The following is a 20,610-nucleotide window of genomic DNA, read 5'->3' on the forward strand; positions in this document are numbered from 1 at the left end:
TGGTTCATTTTCCTCTCTTTTTTTGACCCCGTGTTTCCACTCCCACTGGGGTATCGTTCGCTTTTCCACCTGCCGCCCCTCCTTGTTTGGCATTGGATGCAGTGGCTTCTTCCCCAGCTCTGCCTCTTCCTCTGCCTCGTCCTCGAAATCCTCTTCCTTTTCCCCTGCCACGATCTATTTGCCAGTTTTGTTGTTGTAATGACTGGTTCATTAAGCGGAACTCCTCCCAAAAATGTATCGGTTTGGTTGGGTTTGCTCGTACTGGCGTACTGCCATCTTCTGAAACATCACTTTCAACAACTTCTTCTTCAGATGCCCCTTCAGTTCGAACCTTTTCTAAAGTCGCTTGTATTCCATTTCTTTTGGCAGATAATGCCCCGACGGTTTACCAAGCTATCCAGAAGTTGCATAAGTCTACTGAGTCTATACATGTAGACGAAGGTAACTGGTCGTTAATGGGATGGTTTTGGGAATTGCTGTCCAAATGGGGATGGAAGATTCTGATGTTCCTTGGTATGGCTTTAGCGATCCTTTTCTCGTGTTGCTTATGCATCCAGTGTGGTCCCGCCATTTGTGGCCTTTGTGCTACGTTCTGTGTGAGACGACCCGTCTCGAGAGAAGCGAAGGATAATAAGATGATGTTACAGCAACACCTTGTTGATCTGATGAGAATAGACATAGACCTGGATTCAGATTGACGTGAGTGTAGGTCATTGCCTACGTAATGGCAAAAGGAGGGACTGAGGTTCCGTGGTTTTTGGAACTGGACTCCATTTTGTTTTACGTTGTTTGCGACGCCATTTTGTGTTGCCCTCACGTAGGCTATAGGGATAAACGAACAAACGAAGTTGCATGGGCCTCGTTGTCCATGTAAGGTTTAACGTGGGCCTTTTCGACTTACGAGTGAACTGTAAGATACTGACCCCTTCACCTGAAACTGACCCTTCTACGAAACTGATTTCTTTAGCTGAGCTTGTCTATAATTGCAATCATTGTTCAGGATATAGTTAGTCTTTACTTTCTTGCACATATCTTATCCTACACTACATCTGAATTGCTCTTTTCATTATGTCTTTTCATTACATGGGTAGTGCTTTCAATTATGGGTTTGTCCGGCTTTTGGTAATCGAATTTGGGACAGTCCTAATAATTAACTTGTGGGGTTGGTGCAATGTAAAGTGATTTTTTTGGAATGTGATAATGTATAGAAATGTGTTTCTATTGGTCAGAATTTGCCGCAATGGGTGTGCATTCGTAATGAATTGAAAACAGCATAAAAAGTAGTGTCTTGCTCTACGAAAGTTGAGCAGTCTCCTGAGTTGTAGACCGTGTTGTATTGCTTGGTTCACTGTTACTAGCTACAGTTAATAAATTTGATCTCTGATGCCACCTAGAAGTATTCTGTGTCTCTGTTTGCCAGGACAGGTGGACTCGAAGGCATCGGGCGTGTCCCTGACGCCGCCGGTTCTGATTGACCCGGTTCTTCACGTGAACATTGAATTGTAGACATAGTTTTTTGTTTTGCTACAACCTGTAGGTGCCACTGTGGGATATATTAGAAGAGTCTTGGGGAGCAGGAGTTGCTTTAGTATGGGTACCCCCTACTGTCATTGGCTGTCTGTCAAAAGCCATTTTCATCACACAACCACCACAACCACCACCATACACCACAATCCACAGACCACAGCATGCAATACAGACATCACACACCACAACACACAACCTAGCATTTGCTAGGAGGGTTGGTATTGCCCAATAGCATTTCTAGGATACAAAGAATTAAAAAAAAATAGTGGCTCTCCTAATTTGGCACACAGATAGTGGTTGCCTGGTGACCCTTAGAACATGGTGGTCTGTTGCTTTTATTGCATCTCCCACCAGTTAATGTCTTCTTCCACTGCTCCCTGGGCTGTCCCTGCTATGCTCTACATTTGTTGGTTGTTTGAGGGATCAAGGTAAGAATAGACATAAACTGAATAGTGGGTGCCGCTCGCAGCCGTTCGTGGAGAGATACAGCGCCAATACTAAGGAGAAGAACCCTTCATTTTAGAGCCAGCAAGGATTGCCACTTTTGCCGGGGATATTCACAGTGGAGTCACTGACTTTGCGCAAGACCAACCAGCGGGCAACTGACTCTATCACTTTAGTTTCCAAACCCTCCTTACCCCAGCCCGAGCCGGAACATCAGTCTACCACCAGACGCCTGCCCCTATGTGATAGTTTTGACAGGTGTCCCTGAGCTTGCCCCTGCCACTTCTGAACCTTTCTGGGCACTTAAAAACAAAGAATGTCATTGGTTAGACAGAAATTTTCCTCCGCCTCCCAAAATCAACAATAAAATGCTCATGGTGGAGAGAGCTCCTTGGGTAGGTGAGAATAGGAAAAGCTTACAGGGAGATTGTGTTGTCGTTACATTTGAGGACCCACGATTGGTGGAGCATATTTGCTCTGGTCCCCCATGTAACAACAACACCACGATTATGGTTAAACCCCTGTCATATTTCTATATGTCTTCGGAACATCATGACAATAGGTGGAGTTGGCTGAGGACTTCCATCTGTGGGAGGGGGAGGATGAGGCCGGAGCCCTTGGAAGACCAGAATTTTACCAATTGGGGTGGGAATGATGAGGAAGGTTGGAACCTAGTACGAAGAAGAGTAGGGAGGCCCATCCCAGGTGGCCACCAGTTCAACGGGGAATGGTTTGGTCCACAGCTCGATTATCCTCTATTCCCCTGTTATAATCGTTACAGTGGATTGGAAGGGGTGGACTGACTTCCAACCCAGTCTTATGGACAAATCGGTAAGAGAGTGGTGCCTGTTCCCCCCGGGGTACGAAATAAAACTGGTAGGGATGGCCTAGTTAGTTTGGGAACCACTAGTCCTGGTAGAGGAGAAAAGGAACCCAGTACCTCAGACACATTGAAGGAACTATCTGTAGCCCCCACCTCTATTAATATTCTGTCCTGGAACAGAGCAGGATTCAAAAAAAATCTTGTTAACCCTGATTGGAACGATTTTATAAACACCTTCCTTATATGCATGTTCCAAGAAACTTGGTGCCTGACGCCACAATATAAAAATGGGTACTCAACCTACTTTATTCCCGCAGTCACGGTGGGGAAAGGTCGCCCTTCTGGTGGCCTGCACATTTGGGAAAAAGATAAATCTGAATTGTGTTGTCACCTCCCACAATACTGATTCCAACGACATTCTGCACATTTCCTTAAAGAGCCTATCCGGGGGTACTATCTTTGAACTCTTTTGTGTATATGCAAGAGGCCTACAGGGTGGCCAAATCTCGCCCACATTAGAGTTGCTGGATAGGAAGTTATCAGCCCTTCCTCCAAGATCTAAAATACTAGTGGGGGGGGACTTCAATTGCACTTTTGAACCCCTGGACGATGTTTTAACTCTGAGGACTGGAGACACACCATACCACCCTTAGCCCTTGCCCCTATCAAGAAATGGACTGCCAGAGCAATCCAGCTGAATGCTCTGGTTCTAGATCACAATCTACGGGCTCTGAATGGGCGAACTGTTTCTGATCGTGATGGGGCAATGACCTTTAACAGGCTAGGCTGCCCATCCGAATCGACTATATCCTTGTGGATACTCAGTCATGGGTCAGCCTAGTTGACATGAAGGTTAGGCAATCAACAGATAGTGATCATAACCCATTATGTATGGAAATCCACTGGGCAAATGGGATCAGCAAAAGTGGAAATCCAGAGTTGATCACTAAAGAGGTTTTCCCCTCCAATTGTAACCGGAAGTTAAAGTGGAATGTGGTTAGGTGCGAAGAGGGGAAACTTAATAGTATTAAAGAGCTAGTTTTGGTTGAAACTCGCAGCTTAGCAACTGTTGCTCTAGCAGCACCTCATCCTCCTGGATCAAACTTGCCTGTTATGTATAAGAACTTAACAGATAAAATAGGAGAGTTCTTTTTCAAGAGGTCACAGGGGACGTCCACTCTACACCAAAAACCTATTAAGGGTAACCCCTGGTACACGGTAAACTGCAGGAATAAGAGGAAAGCTATTACGCTAGCCATAAAAAGTAAGGATCCCACAGCAGTGAGACTAGCCAGAAAAGAGTACCACAGATGCATAACATCAGCTAAGAAGGATTGGGAGGAGGAGCACTGGCAGCTGCTTAAGGCTGCAGCCTGTGGGAAAAATTCAATCATTTTTTGGAAACTGATCAATGCTCTTGACAGAAGGGGGGCAGAGCAGATCTTAAATCACATTAATGAACACCAATGGTACTCCCATTTTTAGGTCTCGCGACCTATCAATGCGCGCAAGCACATTGAGCTGAGCGAGAATTCAAGTGCTCGAAATCCTCGTCAAACCAAGGGCTTCTTAGTGAGGTTTTCTTTAAGTTCACGTGAATCAGGTGATTAAACAAGCACGCGCATCGGCCTCCCTCCTAGTTGCATTTTTTCACGGCCGCACAGCACATCAAAGGGCTTCTCCCAGCTTGTGCTGTGCGGCTTCTCCTCCCCTAATTATTCATGGCTGGCCGGTGGCCGGCCATACTTTCAAGAACAACAAAACGTCCTAACACAGCTGAGTCACTTTCTGAATGTAAGGTACTGTGCGCGCGCTGCTTACTCTATAAAGATGCCTACAAATATTTTGACCTATCTGGTTACATAGCCAGCTCCTTCCTTTAATTCTCTTTGTGTCTCTCTGCTGAAACACTCTACTCGTGTTACCTCAGCATCGCCCTACGCTTTCAGGCACTGCAACTTTAACTGACTGTGATTTGCGGAACGCTTCTCTTTATCCCCATTTTCAGCGTTTGTTATATTAGAATTGATACTTCAACATCCGGCATTATTTGAATGCGCATCGTTACCTGCACGCGTTTCTTGATTCTTGCTGCCTTCATTCTTCGGTGCGACTCCATTCCCTTTGTTGATGTCACCCTGCAAGTTGTTGGATGCACTTCACCAAAAGCCTTAGCATCTTCACGTCGGCAGATCACTATGAGTCTCACGCTATTGGCCTAGGGCCTAGAATATCTGTCAATAAAAAGCTACTCTGTCTCTGCCACACTTATTGTCCTGTTTCTTAGCGATGACTCCAATTACGGAAAGCAAGCTTTATTTCCTATTGCGTTCTTACGGAAAGAGCGTTTGGAAGTCAACCTTCCTGCTTGGATTTTATCTGTTCTTCCCTGTGCTGCCACGACTTCAGTTTGTACTGCAAGAGGAGAGAGACAGATACATTTAATATCCTGCATTTTCTGTTTTATCCTGACTTCTACGATGTACTGCTTTAGAATCCTTCAATGCAATATTCCTTCACTGTGACTTCCTTTGTGTTTACGTCACGGCCGCCACCACATCAATGGGCTTCTCCCTTTGATGTGGTGGCGGCTTCTCCTCCCCTAATTATTCATGGCTGCTTTCGCTTTCAGCGCTTCCACTCTTTGCATGCCATGACCCAGGTATCCCCCCGGACGCATTCTAGTCGCAGCCTCCTGCAGTGTGGCATTATTTTGGCCAGTTTGATCAAGACAAACTTTAGTTTCATTACCGGCCTTGCTGGTAATTGTATGACGTTGCACTTATTGTTGAAGTTGGCTTAAACATTGTGAATGTGTTGGGGCCGCACTAATTGAAGAATCCTTCAATGCAATATTCCTTCGCTGTGACTTCCTCTGTGTTTACGTTGTTTTTACCTCATCGGGGCATCGAGCTAATTTGTCTATGGCCTCATCTTTACACTGAATCATTCCCGTCTTAGGGAAACTATACTCCGAGTCCACGCTCCACGGCTGATGCTCCCCATGCCAGATGGTGGATGCTTCTAACACTTACGTTCACCGAGTGATTCAGAGGCTCATTTTGAAACGGAGCAGTAGATTATTTTGCATGACTCCACCAAGCTGTTCCATGGTTTTTCTGCTTCTTCTATTCTACCCTGCCAGAGTTAGCACTCTTTATTAATATTCTTTTTTCAAGCCAACCATATGGGCTTCCAGCTGCAGATAGGTCCATTTTTTGATTCACCTCCTTCAGATATAGTGTTGTTAAAATATCTGATTCTTTTAAATGTATTACTAAGATTCAACAACATGAAACATTGCTTGCAGCAGGTACAAATGCGAGCAATCTACTTTCACTATCCCTGAACAGTGCCAACTATGACCCCTACAGAACTTTTCCGCATTAACGTGTGACAGCATTAACGGTGTGCAATGCTGAAGATTGCAAAACAGTTGACAATATTAACCATTGGCCACATTACATTTTGGCAACATTAAACTTCGAAGTGTGACAGTACCAAATCATTAGCAGCATTGGAGAGCTCATTATTCCACAATATGCTAAAGTGTACAAGTTTAACATCATCTTACCTTGTCTATGGTGTATATAAGACATCACATCTATCATTTCTGGAAGTTGATCTCTTCAAGAACCCCAATCGAGATACCTATTAAACAACTAATGGTAGTGTTAGGAGGCCATGTGTCCAGTGACCGTGATTTCCTAGGCTGGGTAATAATAACAATGTTAGAGGTGAATCAAATGTCACAATTACTATGCATATGGCATATTGATTTAGGGACGTGGGTTCTACCTGTGACCCCAGGCCCACTGTTTTTAGGTCTCGCGACCTATCAATGCGCATGCCACCATTGCTACAATAATAAATACACATTTTATTGGCCTACAATAATAGACTTTTTTTGCAATTGGTGTTGCAATATTTAACAATGCCAATAGCTCAAACTTTATTAATGCGAGACCTATTGGCAATGCCAGTGCTTGTTTAAGTTTGTATTGCGTGGTCAGTGCCGAAGGTCACCCAAAATCCCCAGTTAAGATAATCGAGAGTGAGCCCAGTATAGAGCTAGGCATCAAGGAGGAGTCTTTCTCCCCTCGAGAAGTTCAGGACGCTATCTTAAAAATACTTCCAGGGAAGGCGGCTGGCCCAGATGGCCTGCCGGAGGACCTGCTATTGCATGACCCCAAACTATGGGCAGACCTTATAGCCTGTTTAATGAATCTAATCCAGTCCGGCCACCATGTACCTGAATCCTGGAAGGGTGCGGAGGTCATCACCATATACAAGAAAGGCGACAGAGAGGACCCTGCCAACTACAGACCAATAAGTCTAATTGACACCATCCAAAAAGTAGTTGGCAGGGTCATCATAAACCGGACAGAGATATGGTTAATGGAAGAGGACATCTTGACCCACTTCCAGGCGGGGTTTAGGCGCAATGTAGACGCTATGGACCAGGTTTTTCGGTTCTGTGCAGTCTATTGGAAGTCACTGTCTATTACCAAAGGTAGTCTGTACCTGGCTTTCATAGACTTGAAAACAGCTTTTGATGTCATCCCACGTGCTAAACTTTGGGAGGTCCTCCTGAATATGGGTTTCCCTAGTTATTTGTTGCAGTTTATTATTAAACTCCATGAAGACAATTATGCAAGGATTCGGTGGGGGAATCAGGGTCAACTGACAAGGAGGGTACCAGTCAATAGAGGGGTGCGGCAGGGATGTGTGATGGCTCCAACTCTGTTCTCCCTCTTTATAAATGGGGTGGTGGACCATTTGAGGGAGGACCCTGCGGATGCCCCTGTCCTTGCCGGGGAGAAAACATCAACACTCCTCTTTGCGGATGATACCCTCCTGATGTCTAAAACCCCTAAGGGCCTGCAAAAATTGCTTGATCGCTTCAGTGTTTTCTGTAAAGACCGTGGGCTAACGGTCAACACTGCGAAAACGAAGCTGATGGTATTGTCTGCCAGAAGAAACCGTAGGAAGGCTTATCTCTCTTTGAATGGGTCCCCTCTAGAGGTAGTGGACGAATTTGACTATCTTGGGGTTAGGCTCTGTAACAACATGAGCTGGGACTCCCATTTGTCCAAAATGGTTTTAAATCTCAAAAGGGTCTCTGGAGCAATACTAAAGAACCAGCGCCTTTCAATTAGTAGACCAATAGCCCCTGACCTGGCAGTTTATGAGGGGAAAGCTTTAGCTTCGGCAGTTTACGGCTCTGAATTATGGGGCGCTGAGAACACCAAGGCATTGGTAGTGGCAGAGAATAAGTTCATGAGAGACATAGTCTCGCTTCCTCCCTCGACCCCTTTGAAACCACTATTTCTCGACATGGGCAAAAGATCGATCTCTGAAATAGTTCAACTCCGACCCTTGCTATTCTGGGTGTACCTCAGAAGGACCCCTGAACTAGCAAAATATGCTTTAGTGTTGGACGAGCTAATTAGTTTGAATGTTTCCAATAAAATAAAGTGGCTCAACAATCTAAAGAAGCTTGTGGTATCTATAGGTTTGGGTGGATCCTGGGCCTCACAATCCCCCCCACTCAAACAAACTGTTAAAAAACTATATTGGGATTGGGTAGAGGCCAGGGCCCTGCACAAACCAAACTGGGGTCCCTTAACAAACAAATTTCTTGAACACAAGCTCCTTGGAAAGTTAGAGCCATTCCTGGACTTCATCCAGACTCCTCGAGATAGAACTTTGTTCCTGAAATTAAGATATGGTATCCTTCCCCTCAAAAAATGTATAGAAGGGTGGAAGGTGAGGAGGGAACATGATCTAAAATGCCCAGGTTGCCCATGTCTGGAAGAATCACTTGGCCACTTTTTGTTTGCATGTAAAACTTACAAGCAGGCTAGAGTAAAATGGTTGAAACCAGTGTGTAGGGAGTTAGGAGTCAGGGATCATAGATCAGCTCTCCGCATTATCTTAACCAACACTACCTCTATGTACATTGTTTGTGGGGTCGCCAAGTACTTGGCGAGCGCCTGGATTATTCGGTCAAAGCTGTTATCTAATGCCTGTACAGATCCTTCCCAAGAATGAATTTTAATTATGTTGAGACCCCCCCTCATCTCTTAAACTATTTGTAATGATGATATGTTTTTAGAAGAAACTGTAATACTCGACAAATCTTTTTATGTATTTTGTATGTTTGCACTTTTATGATACATCTATCGAATAAAGTATTACAAAGAATAGTGATTATGTCCTTTGTCCAGCCGGACAGGAATTTATTTAAGCGATGCACACAATTGAAAGTAATTGTCAAAGTAATGTCAAGAGGGCACAACCCGTGACCTTCAGTGAACAAGACAAAACAACAGATTCAGGCAAGAGCGAACAAGGCGGTCTGTATACTTGTAATCAGTGAACAGACTTGATTATGTTTTAAGGTATCATTGTACAAAGCATCCATAAGCATTTTAAGTACATATGAAACTGTTGTGTCGACGACGTTTCGATGCGGAAGACTTAGATACATGGCATCATCTTCAGGACAAGTATATAAATCATGTATGTCTTGGAAATTATTAACAATTGCCTTTCATACTACATGTAGACAACATTGGAGGGAAAATGAGGGAAAAAAGGTTGACAATGTGATTACAAGGCCAGGCATATTTTTGGAGACCAGACGTGACATGAATACATTTAGTGAAAATACTTGGTAGCATGCTAAAATTCGTACCAACCGGACAATTCATTACTGGCATGCTACTCACTTAGTCCGGTTGTCCATGATTTATATACTTGTCATGAAGATGATGCCATGTATCTAAGTTTTCGGCATATCTTGCCTGAATCTGTTGTTTTGTCTTGTTCAAGTTAGGATTAGCATATATATATATGTTGCACAGCATAAAAACTTTTAAAAAATGTTACCACTCTGCATGTGATCAAGGGCCCACGAGCCCAAAATGCGTCATTGCTGTAGTTGTTGACCTGCGCCAGTAATAAACATCTGTGGCCAGATCCTGTGGTTCGTCTCCTTTGTAGCTTTGCCGGTCAGCGGGATTGGAGGTGGCTTTGGGAGTGTTCTTTTGCATATTACTACGGAAGTTGGTTTGCTTCCGGTAACGGACCCCCTCTACCAAAGTCGGCGTTCGTCTGCAAACTGCAGCCTTTTCTGAATCCTTATCGGAATTTTGGTGAACGCCCCCTATCACAGCCGAAAAGACTCTCATCGTTTGTTTGCCAGGAAATCATAGACACCGGGGTCGGACGACCCGTGGAATATCGAAGTACCTGCAACTCGGATGAGTCCGTGGCAGTGTGGAGGAGGGGAGGTTAATTGATCGGCGGATACAAGGGAAGTAGCAGCCTGAGTAGAAGCGAAGCTATTTACTGAAGAACGCAGGTTGATAACAGCATGTCGGCAGAAGCTGTCCGTGCTCGAGAGACGGAGGCGGCGGAGCTATTTGGCAATATACCAGCTGTAGCGGCAGGTTCTAAAAATGCTCCGGGTAAGAATGAAGCTAAAGAAGATACCAATGTTAAAGCTTTATATAAGGAATTAGAAAAAAATAAAAGGCTCGAAATCACCAAATGGTGGGAAACATTACTCATTATCGAAATATGCAGACGTGGGGAGAGGGCTGAGAGGCTTGCGAATTTTGTTGGCACCTAGCTTCAACAAACCAAATCCCTTAATGTTGAAGGAGTGGGGGCAAAGCAATTTGGCAGCTTCGATGAATCTGGTCCATATTTTAATAAAATATGCATATGCATATTGATCGAGAAGAGGTCCTAAAGGGAATTGAGAGGCTGTACAATGAAATAGATAAGTTTGATGAAACAGAGGCTTCGAAAAAACTAAAAGACATGATGGCGGAAAGATTAAAAAAACATGAAGATAAGATCAAGCTGAGAAAAGTACACAAATTTGCCCGAGATCAGGCCGATTATGATAACGGCCAAATCTTCACTTTCGCCCGTAAATACAGTGCAGCAAAACGCCAACAATATAGCACAAAGGGTCCCAAACAAGCACACCCGAATGCAACAACAAGATTGGCAAATAACATTAATGAAGAAGTCTCTAGTGAAGATACGATATCCCTCACAAGAGAATCCAGTAGAGATTCAAAATCCACTACACATCCGACAACCATCCTAAATTTGGATGAAGAGTTGGATTTTTTTAGTGGAAGAAAGACTTCAGACATTGAGACCGCGATAACAACAAAAAAATCCAACAAAACCCGGAGAAACAAAAAGAGACGAGAAAGAAGATGCAAGTGCATTAAGAAAGCCACAGCAAAAAAAGAAGCCAAATGCAACGTGGCAGAGAAAAAGGAAATAGTGGATATGTCAGTTATCAACCTTTCTGATATAATTCTGACCAAGGCTGATCAACAATTACTATCGCTAGGTCTGAATTATTGCCCAAAACAATCATTCAACTATGCAGCCACCCGCATAGACGTCTTTTGCTTCATAAGGAAACTTAAACTTAAGAAATTTTTCTCCATACAAAAATTGAAAGAAACAAATGAGTCGGATTCTGTACCTGTTACTACTATCACAGAGGGTGAGGCAGCTATTACATCAGGGGATGTAAGCACTCTATTTTTTCTATACGATCTGCATGATGCGACAGATTCACAGCCAAGCGGTCCTGATATCAATCTGAGCACTCAAGCTAGACTCAGTAAAATCAAGAGACTGCAAATAGGAGCGGGGTTATCCCCATTCAAAAGTAAATCATGCTTTGTCCCTCTTCTCACAAAGACACGTTCCACGACTTTGTGTCTAATGAGATTAAACAGCTATACAGGACTACCAGAACTAAGTCAAAGACCAAATATAATCGTCAGCAAGCAGAATACACCACCCTTATGAAAAAGCTGAGCGCTAATACAGAAATAGTGATAAAAACATCGGATAAGGTTGGTAATGTTGTTATTTGGCCTAAAAAGGATTACAACACAGAAGCGTATAGACAGTTGCAGGATGTGGATTGCTACGTAAAAACCACTAACAAAGAATATGTTACTGCCAAAGCGACTCTCCTCAAGTTACTACATAAGTGGCACAGAGAGAGCCTGATTTCCATGGAGGAATTCAAATTTATGAACAATGAATTCCCTATCCTCCCAGTGTTCTATTTAATCCCCAAGGTCCATAAGAACATTAGTCCTACGTCGGGAAGACCAATCATCTCGGCCATCAGAAGTGTCAGCGAACAAGTAGGACAGTATGTCGATTTTCTCTTGCAAGATATGGTAAAAGCCTTGCCAAGCTTTGTTAAATATACAAGTGATTTCTTGCAAAAAATTGGGGATTTGGAATGGAGCACTGATATGATTTTGATTACTTTAGATGTAGAGTCTCTGTACACAAGCATAGCACATACAAATGATTTAAAAGCGATGGCACATTTCTTAGGAAAACGCGCTGTGGAATTCTATGAGCACAATAAGGTAATCATTAGCCTTATTGATTGGTACCTACATAACAACATTTTCATGTTTGGTAAAGATGTGTGGAAACAACTCAGGGGCGTTGCAATGGGATCCTGTTTCTCCCCCAGCTACGCGTGTTTACACGTGGGCTGGTGGGAGGAACAGGTCCTTATGGTTCAACATAGAACCTGGGTCAATGAGTAGATTGTGAGCTATCTACGTTATATTGATGATGTGTTCATTCTTTGGCAAGGGGATGAGGAGGAAGCTGAAATGTTTTTAAAAGAAATTAATGACAATTCCCTCAATCTCAATTTCACTTCGAAAATGAGTAAGTTGGAAATCGAGTTTTTGGATGTGAAAATATATGTCAAGGATGATAGAATAGAAACCACTCTTTTCAGAAAACCCTCAGCAGGTAACACGACATTGCACGCAACCAGCCTACATCCCAAACATACTATAAGTAGTATTCCATATGGCGAGATCTTACGACTGAAACGCATCTGTAGTTCCTCTGGTGATTTCGACAAACGTGTATCAGAAATGAATGCTAGACTTAGGGCACGGGGCTACTCTGATTCCATGTTACACCAACCATTGATGAAAGCCAATACTCGCTCTGGAGAAAGCCTTTTTCAATCCAAGTCTTTTAGTGAAACAGAAATAGACAATAGTCAGGTGCCTGCAACAGAAACTAATGACTGCCCTAGATTAATAACGGCTTCAGCAATGAGGACAAAAAAATCAAGACCATTGTTGGCCTATATTGTTAACTGATTCAATATTAGGACCTTTCGAAGGGCAAAAAATATGGGGGTGGTTGTAGCAGCCCAGAAACGAGACAAAAAGGCATGTGGCTGCAACCGGCTTCAGGGTTTCGAAAATGTTCCTCTTGCAGGGCATGTAAATTTGGAATCAATAAAACCCATTACCATATTCCTTTTGGTTCAAAGGATATTCCGATTGTAGGCAGCTTTAATTGCAAAACTGAGTTTGCTGTGTATGTCCTGACCTGCACCTGTGGCCTGAATTACATAGGCAGAACGAAATTACAGGTGCACGTCAGGATCTGCAGCTCCTCAGAGCCATCCTGCATAGCGATCCTGCTTACCCAGTAGCACAACATTTTAAGAACAAACACAAGAACGATGTAGCTTGTTTGTCGTACTTTGTAGTAGGATCGGTCCCGAAATCACGTAGGGGTGGTAATAGAGAATTGAAATTAAGGCAATTAGAAACGACCATGATTTTAGAATTCGACAGCAAATGGCCAAATGGTTTCAATAATTCGGAGGATATGTACAACTTCCTCTAAGGCTGTCTTGAATGGTTATTTCATTTCTATAGTTGCCAGCCATATACATTCGGTTTAAGACCTTCTTATGGTACTCTCCCGGTACTCAGTGGAAAGATAGTCCTATCAGTACAGGTAGTCAGGTTCCCTGTTACATTGTACTTGTAAATACTCTTGTTATGATCTGATACACACTTTCCCTTAGAAACTTTGGTAAAGTAGCAGGTAGTCAGGTTACCTGTTACCTCATTGCTGTAGTTGTTGACCTGTGCCAGTAATAAACATCTGTGGCCAGTTCTCGTGGTCCATCTCCTTTGTAGCTTTGCCGGTCAGCGGTATTGGAGGTGGCTTCAGGAGAGTTCTTTTGTATATATATATATATATATATATATATATATATATATATATATATATATATATATATATATATATATATATATATATATATATATATATATATATATCCATCAATAACCTCCTTTCACACATCAAAGGAGGCGCACCAACACTGGCTAGGTTCCAATTCAAATGCTTTTAATGTAAAATAGCACGAAGGTCAGAGGTTTAAAAGTCCCAACGTTTCTGCTCTAAACGAGCCTTGATCATGGGAAACAGTCTCTGATTTCAAAAAGAGCCCACGTGGTTTCTCTTCTTATCTGGGTGGGCCGTATTATCATGCAGAGTGCGCACAGGGAAAGTTATCAGCATTTAAATAGTGAATAGCGCTGTTGTTTCCAATGCTGTGAATGACATACTGCGCAACCACTTTTTGATTAATAATGTTTTCCCTGAGCACAAAGTATCTCTCTATATATATATATATATATATATATATATATATATATATATATATATATATATATATATATATATATATATACATATATATCCGTTTCACTTCCTCCAATGGGACCGGGACACTTAGACTGCGGTGCAATGCAGGGTCAGAGGGTTCCCTGCCAAGTACATTCCGTTTCACCACACGCTCCAGAAGTAGCTTAAATGCACTCTGATCCAGCGATAATCACCACTCCTTCAAACCATTCAGTAGTAGTTCATTTGTTCAATTTATTTCCAGCATGACAAACAGTGCATGGAACCAACCCAACGCGTTTCAGCGATTGCTCGCCTTGGTCACGGGTGAATTGTGTTCTCAAACAAAACAAATAAATAAAGTTTTCGCATACCACTTCCTGATGTGAACATAAACAAGGGACTAAAATACAAATCATATACAAAGCAGCCATCTTGGAATGGTGTCCCGATTACAAGATCTTTAGCAATTGACCAATACATCATTATTGAATATGCCTCAGAAAATACAATTATAGCGAAAAGCACATTGTGGAAATTCTATAATATTGCGCTTCGTGGTATCAATTACCCAGCCAATCCTAACCAAATATTGTTGTATCGCATAACAAACCCCAGTGGGATCATCTCCGCAATGGATCGCAAACAATAATAGCAATGTCCTTTTAGCAATTCTTTAATCCAAGTGGGAATAAAACGTCTCTTGCACATTCGTTCTTCTTCAACAGATATTCCCTGTGTGAAAAGACAGAATAGAGTCAATAAGTCTTGTTATTTGCTAGAGCTGAAATGGCCTTAATGATTTGAACTCTACAGTGCATAACACAAACATTACACAGTGATAAAGGATACTAATGTGATGTTAAAAACAGGAGAAAACAAACAGGAGACTGAGAAACAGTTAAATATTCCTGCAAAGTTTAAAAATCTTTGTGGCCTCGAAATTAACATCAAGTGACAGTTTACTCTCCTAGATGCCATTTCAGTTCTTCCTCAGAGTTCAGCCCGCCCGGAATACGGGTATCTAAATCAAGAATATATTTGCTTTCTAGTTGCCGCAACCTTCGTATTCTGTCTCCCCCTCTTTTCATAGGTGGTATCTTGTCAATCACAAAAAACTTTAAAAGATTGTGATTACTTCTGTGCAATTCTTCAAAGTGTCGGGCAACCGGTGATTTGCATATGGCCATGTCTGAATGGCATTTAGTGATGCTCATTTGACATGGACATGGTCAGAACGAGAGGATGATGATGCAAATCAGTCTGACCCTATGCCTCATGGGAACAGTCCAGCCCGAACTGCCAAGCCATGCCTTCCCTGGACCGGAAACAAGCTTCCTAGGACCGGTTTCTGGCATTACAGGCGTCTTCAGCCAGGCTTGCTTGAATCCAGTGGCAAAGTGAGCAAGGGACTCACATCTGATCAGACCCTGCCAACTTATTGCGAACAAAGCGGTACAAAAGGGGGTGGTGATGGACGGAGCATCTGAACCAATCAAACACTCACACCCAGTCAACAGATCTGGGTTTAATCCATCACCTTTCTTTAACCCTCTCTGCCATCCCAGTTCAGACATGGCCATATGCTAATCAGTCTGACCCTGTGCCTCATGGGAACAGTCCAGCCCAAACTGCCAAACCATGCCTTCCCATGACCGGAAACAATCTTCCTAGGACCGGTTTCTGGCATTACAGCCGTCTTCAGCCAGGCTTGCTTGAATCCAGTGGCAAAGTGAGCAAGGGACTCACGTCTGAGCATACCCTGCCAACTTATGGCGAAAAAAGCGGTACAAAACGGGGTGGTGATGGACGGAGCATCTGATCCAATCGAACACTCACACCCAGTCAACAGATCTGGGTTTAATCCATCACCGTTCTTTAGCCCACTCTGCCACCCCAGTTCAGACATGGCCATATGCAAATCAGTCTGACCCTGTGCCTCATGGGAACAGTCCAGCCCGAACTGCCAAGCCATGCCTTCCCTGGACCGGAAACAAGCTTCCTAGGACCAGTTTCTGGCATTACAGCCGTCTTCAGCCAGGCTTGCTTGAATCCAGTAGCAAGGTGAGCAAGGGACTCACGTCTGAACATACCCGCCAACTCATGGCGAATAAATCGGTACAAAAGGGGGTGTGATGGACGGAGCATCTGAACCAATTAAACACTCACACCCAGTCAACAGATCTGGGTTTAATCCATCACCGTTCTTTAGCCCACTCTGCCACCCCAGTTCAGACACGGCCAAATGCAAATCAGTCTTACCTGTGCCTCATGGGAACAGTCCAGCCCGAACTGCCAAGCCATGCCTTCCCTGGACCGGAAACAAGCTTCCTAGGACCGGTTTCTGGCATTACAGGCGTCTTCAGCCAGGCTTGCTTGAATCCATAGGCAAGGTGAGCAAGGGACTCAAAACTGAGCATACCCTGCCAACTTATGGCGAACAAAGCGTTACAAAAGGGGGTGGTGATGGACGGAGCATCTGAACCAATCAAACACTCACACCCAGTCAACAGATCTGGGTTTAATCCATCAGCGTTCTTTAACCCACTCTGCCACCACAGTTCAGACATGGCCAAATGCAAATCAGTCTGACTCTGTGCCTCATGGGAACAGTCCAGCCCGAACTGCCAAGCCATGCCTTCCCTGGACCAGAAACAAGCTTCCTAGGACCGGTTTCTGGCATTACAGCCATCTTCAGCCAGGCTTGCTTGAATCCAGTGGCAAAGTGAGCAAGGGACTCACGTCTGAGCATCCCTGCCAAATTATGGCGAACAAAGCGGTACAAAAGGGGGTGGTGATGGACAGAGCATCTGAACCAATCAAACACTCACACCCAGGCAACAGATCTGGGTTTAATCCATCACCGTTCTTTAGCCCACTCTGCCACCCCAGTTCAGACATGGCCATATGCAAATCAGTCTGACCCTGTGCCTTATGGGAACAGTCCAGCCCGAACTGCCAAGCCATGCCTTCCCTGGACTGGAAACAAGCTTCCTAGGACCAGTTTCTGGCATTACAGCCGTCTTCATCTCCATGGCAGCTATTTGGGGTCCTGTTTATGGCTTACTCAATACTGTGTGTGTGTGTCCTGTTTGAGATCTGTTAACAATAACCTCGCTGTGTTCTGGCAATAGATGTACCTGCAATCTTGTTAACCACTTGGCCGCGGCGCTAATTCCACCGCGGCACTGGGTGGGTGGGGCGCGGCGCCGCCATGCTCGTGAGGGAACCACGCCGTTCATGAGTCACGGGCCAACTGTGCTCATGATGGCATGGTTCCGTCACGACGCCGCCCACTCACTAATTCGCCCACACAGGGGGGGAATCAGTGCCGCGTGGGCAGAGCGGCCGCAGCATGACAGAACCATGCCGTGATGGGCACACGCGCCCGTGGCTCATGACGGCATGCGCAGGGAAGGGGTTAAAGAGACAGAAAGATGACGGATATAAGAATACAAAACAGGAAAGAGGTTTTCACCAGTTTCTGTCTGTATTATTTCTGAATGGTTAATTCTCATCTATCTTTCAATCACTATCATTTTTTGCAGGTAATACACGATTTAAATCAAAGTTGTCTAATGTAGGCTTACAAGGGCAAGATTCATGTCACTAACTATGTAAATGAGTTCAATTTAATTAAATTGAATGAAAAGGATGTTTCAGTTCATCAGTGTGATTTACTGTAATAGCATAAAAAGCCTTACAAACATTTTCCAATTAAAAAGCAGTCCTTCAAAACAAAACCTATGTAAAAAACGTTTCCTACTTCCTCAGGAAGGTGACATACATTAAAAACCTTTGCTAGAGGTCGTTTTTTTTTTGGCTTTGGTCTGCAGTAGTGTAGGTGTTTATTACTGAGTCAATCATTTTTTTATTTGTCTTTGTTTTATTGCATATAAACATTTTATTGTAATTTGTCAACTATAAAATCTTATTAAAGCTGTAAAACATTGTGATTACTATAAATCTTTATTTACACTTAGTTTTTTGGCAAAGCCAATAGGTCTCAGCAATGCAAGAGTTATAGCGGTGTCAATGGCAATGGTGACAGTTCAGCTTTCCATGGGAAGGGCACAATTTGCTTCTGTTTATCACAGAATCTTGATAAATCTTTCTGAGCAACTTACTGCAGCTTTGCTGTCTATTTTTACACACACTTAACTGAGCAATATCACTAATTGTACTACAAACAAGTTTAACTAGGAAACTAAGGGGCATATTATCAAGCCTGGGCGATAAAATTATCGCCGCTTTATCGGCCGAAAACAGCCGATAAAGCGGCGATAATGGGCTTGATAATATGCTCTATGGAATTCCAATCGAAGCCCATGTTAGATGTCTTCACATCTAACAGGGGCTTCGATTGGAATTCCATAGAGCATATTATCAAGCCCATTATCGCCGCTTTATCGGCCGTTTTCGGCCGATAAAGCGGCGATAATTTTATCACCCAGGCTTGATAATATGCCCCTAAATGCATACTGCCTCGAAAGCCCTGTTGTCAACAACTGGTAACAGTGTGGAAGCGTCACATGTAAATTGTACAGCTCATTGCCCTGTGTGCTTCTTATGTACCCCGGAAGTAATTTCCAATACATGCAGGGAACCTCCTACCTTAATGAGAGAGCTGAACCTCCTACCTTGGTAAGAGAGCTGGTATTGAATTTGTTGTTTTTGAAGGCTGTTTTGTCATATAGATACTGCTTACCTATATACTGTGTTAAGTTAGCATGAGCTTATTAAAGTGTTTAAACGCCATTTTTCCTTTAGCTGCTTTTGCACACGACACATAATTGTTATTTTAGCTTTCAACCTAGAAGAGCGGTGTGATTTAGATGAGAATTATATGTTATTGCTCTGATATCAGCTTTGTTTGGTAAAACATGTCTGCATAGTGAGTGCTGAAGTTTCCCAGGATAACTCAACACAGTGTTGTTGTAAGGTCTGATCTTCGCACCTTTCTAGACATAATATGAATGCAGCTGCTACCAAGATCTGGCTTTACGCGCGTTTTATATTGCTTTACTGAGAGCACACGTTACACACTTGATGGTGCTTCGCTTACAGAGAGCTGGTGGAAGATGATGTGATCCTCTGCCACTGAGATTTTGAGGTATGGGCCCGCCCTGCTAAAACCCAATGAGACCTTCATAGATAATACTAATATTCTATGCTAGTTAGGGAGGGTGAGATTCAGGTGTTGCCACAGCCTGTTCTTTTAAGCTAATTAGCATGCTATCACCTTTCGCATTTTATGGACAGTTAACTATGCTGATAACTTTGCTTGTGATAATATGTTTGCTAGTATTATCTAAGATACTGCGCTTGAGAACCCTGCATTAGTAAATAAATATTTCAAACGTGCACGTGTCCTCTTTTACTCCACGTTCTGGTTTGTAATGATTGCATAACGATAGAGTGTTCATGTGTTCCGCGATGCCTGAGGTATTCTAAGTTCATGTTCTGGTCTGTCTAATCATTGGGAAGTCATACTGACCAATGAGACACTGTAGCTAGCTCGGTAAGGGGATTTTGGTTACTGAGGTGAGTTTTGGGGCACCCTGATTCACTGAGGTTGCGAATCTCTATGCACAGTTCTGTAGGAGAACAGAATTCCCGCTACATTGCGCCCAGCGTTGTCGGTCTTATATCATGACACTCGAGTAGTATATCATTCAATCCTTAACTCCTTCAGGGTCGTTTCCGGAAAACGGCGGTGTTGGAAAAACCTACCTATTTTTGAAATAGCTTGAATCTATCTAAAAAGGTTTCTTTGAATTACTACCCAGTTGTGCTACAAAGTTTGCTTTATTTTTTTACGTTCCTGTGCCGTCATGGCTCAAGTGGTTGACATTCCGCAGCATAGTCGAGTTGCGGTACGCAATCATTTACAGACTTACCAAGTACCCTTGGAGGGCTTGGCTGGGATAATGGTGGTGAGTGCGAATGCTGCTTACCCATACGAACTGTTCTATTCGTGGGTGACATTTCCGGCAGTGGGCGCTAACTCTGGTTTGTTCCACAATTACACTCCATCACCAGTGCCAGCTGAATATACACCGTACAGGGCACAGGAAGTTCCTATTGATCATTGGCAGCATCGAGTTTGGTTTGGAGGCGCCCTACCTCATTCTTTAACCGCTCCGAGGTTAGGTCCATTATCCATTCCTGGCGCTAATTGGCCTATTTTGGGTGGATTTACTCCTCATCCTCAGCACGGCAATTGTACCCTGGCGGAAGTTCGTAGGCTACATGTAGTCTCAATTGCCGTGATTCGTGCTTTGGTTCAA

The sequence above is a fragment of the Lissotriton helveticus genome, chromosome 4_1 (genome assembly GCF_964261635.1).
Source record: "Lissotriton helveticus chromosome 4_1, aLisHel1.1, whole genome shotgun sequence".
In the NCBI taxonomy this organism is placed as follows: Eukaryota; Metazoa; Chordata; class Amphibia; order Caudata; family Salamandridae; genus Lissotriton; species Lissotriton helveticus.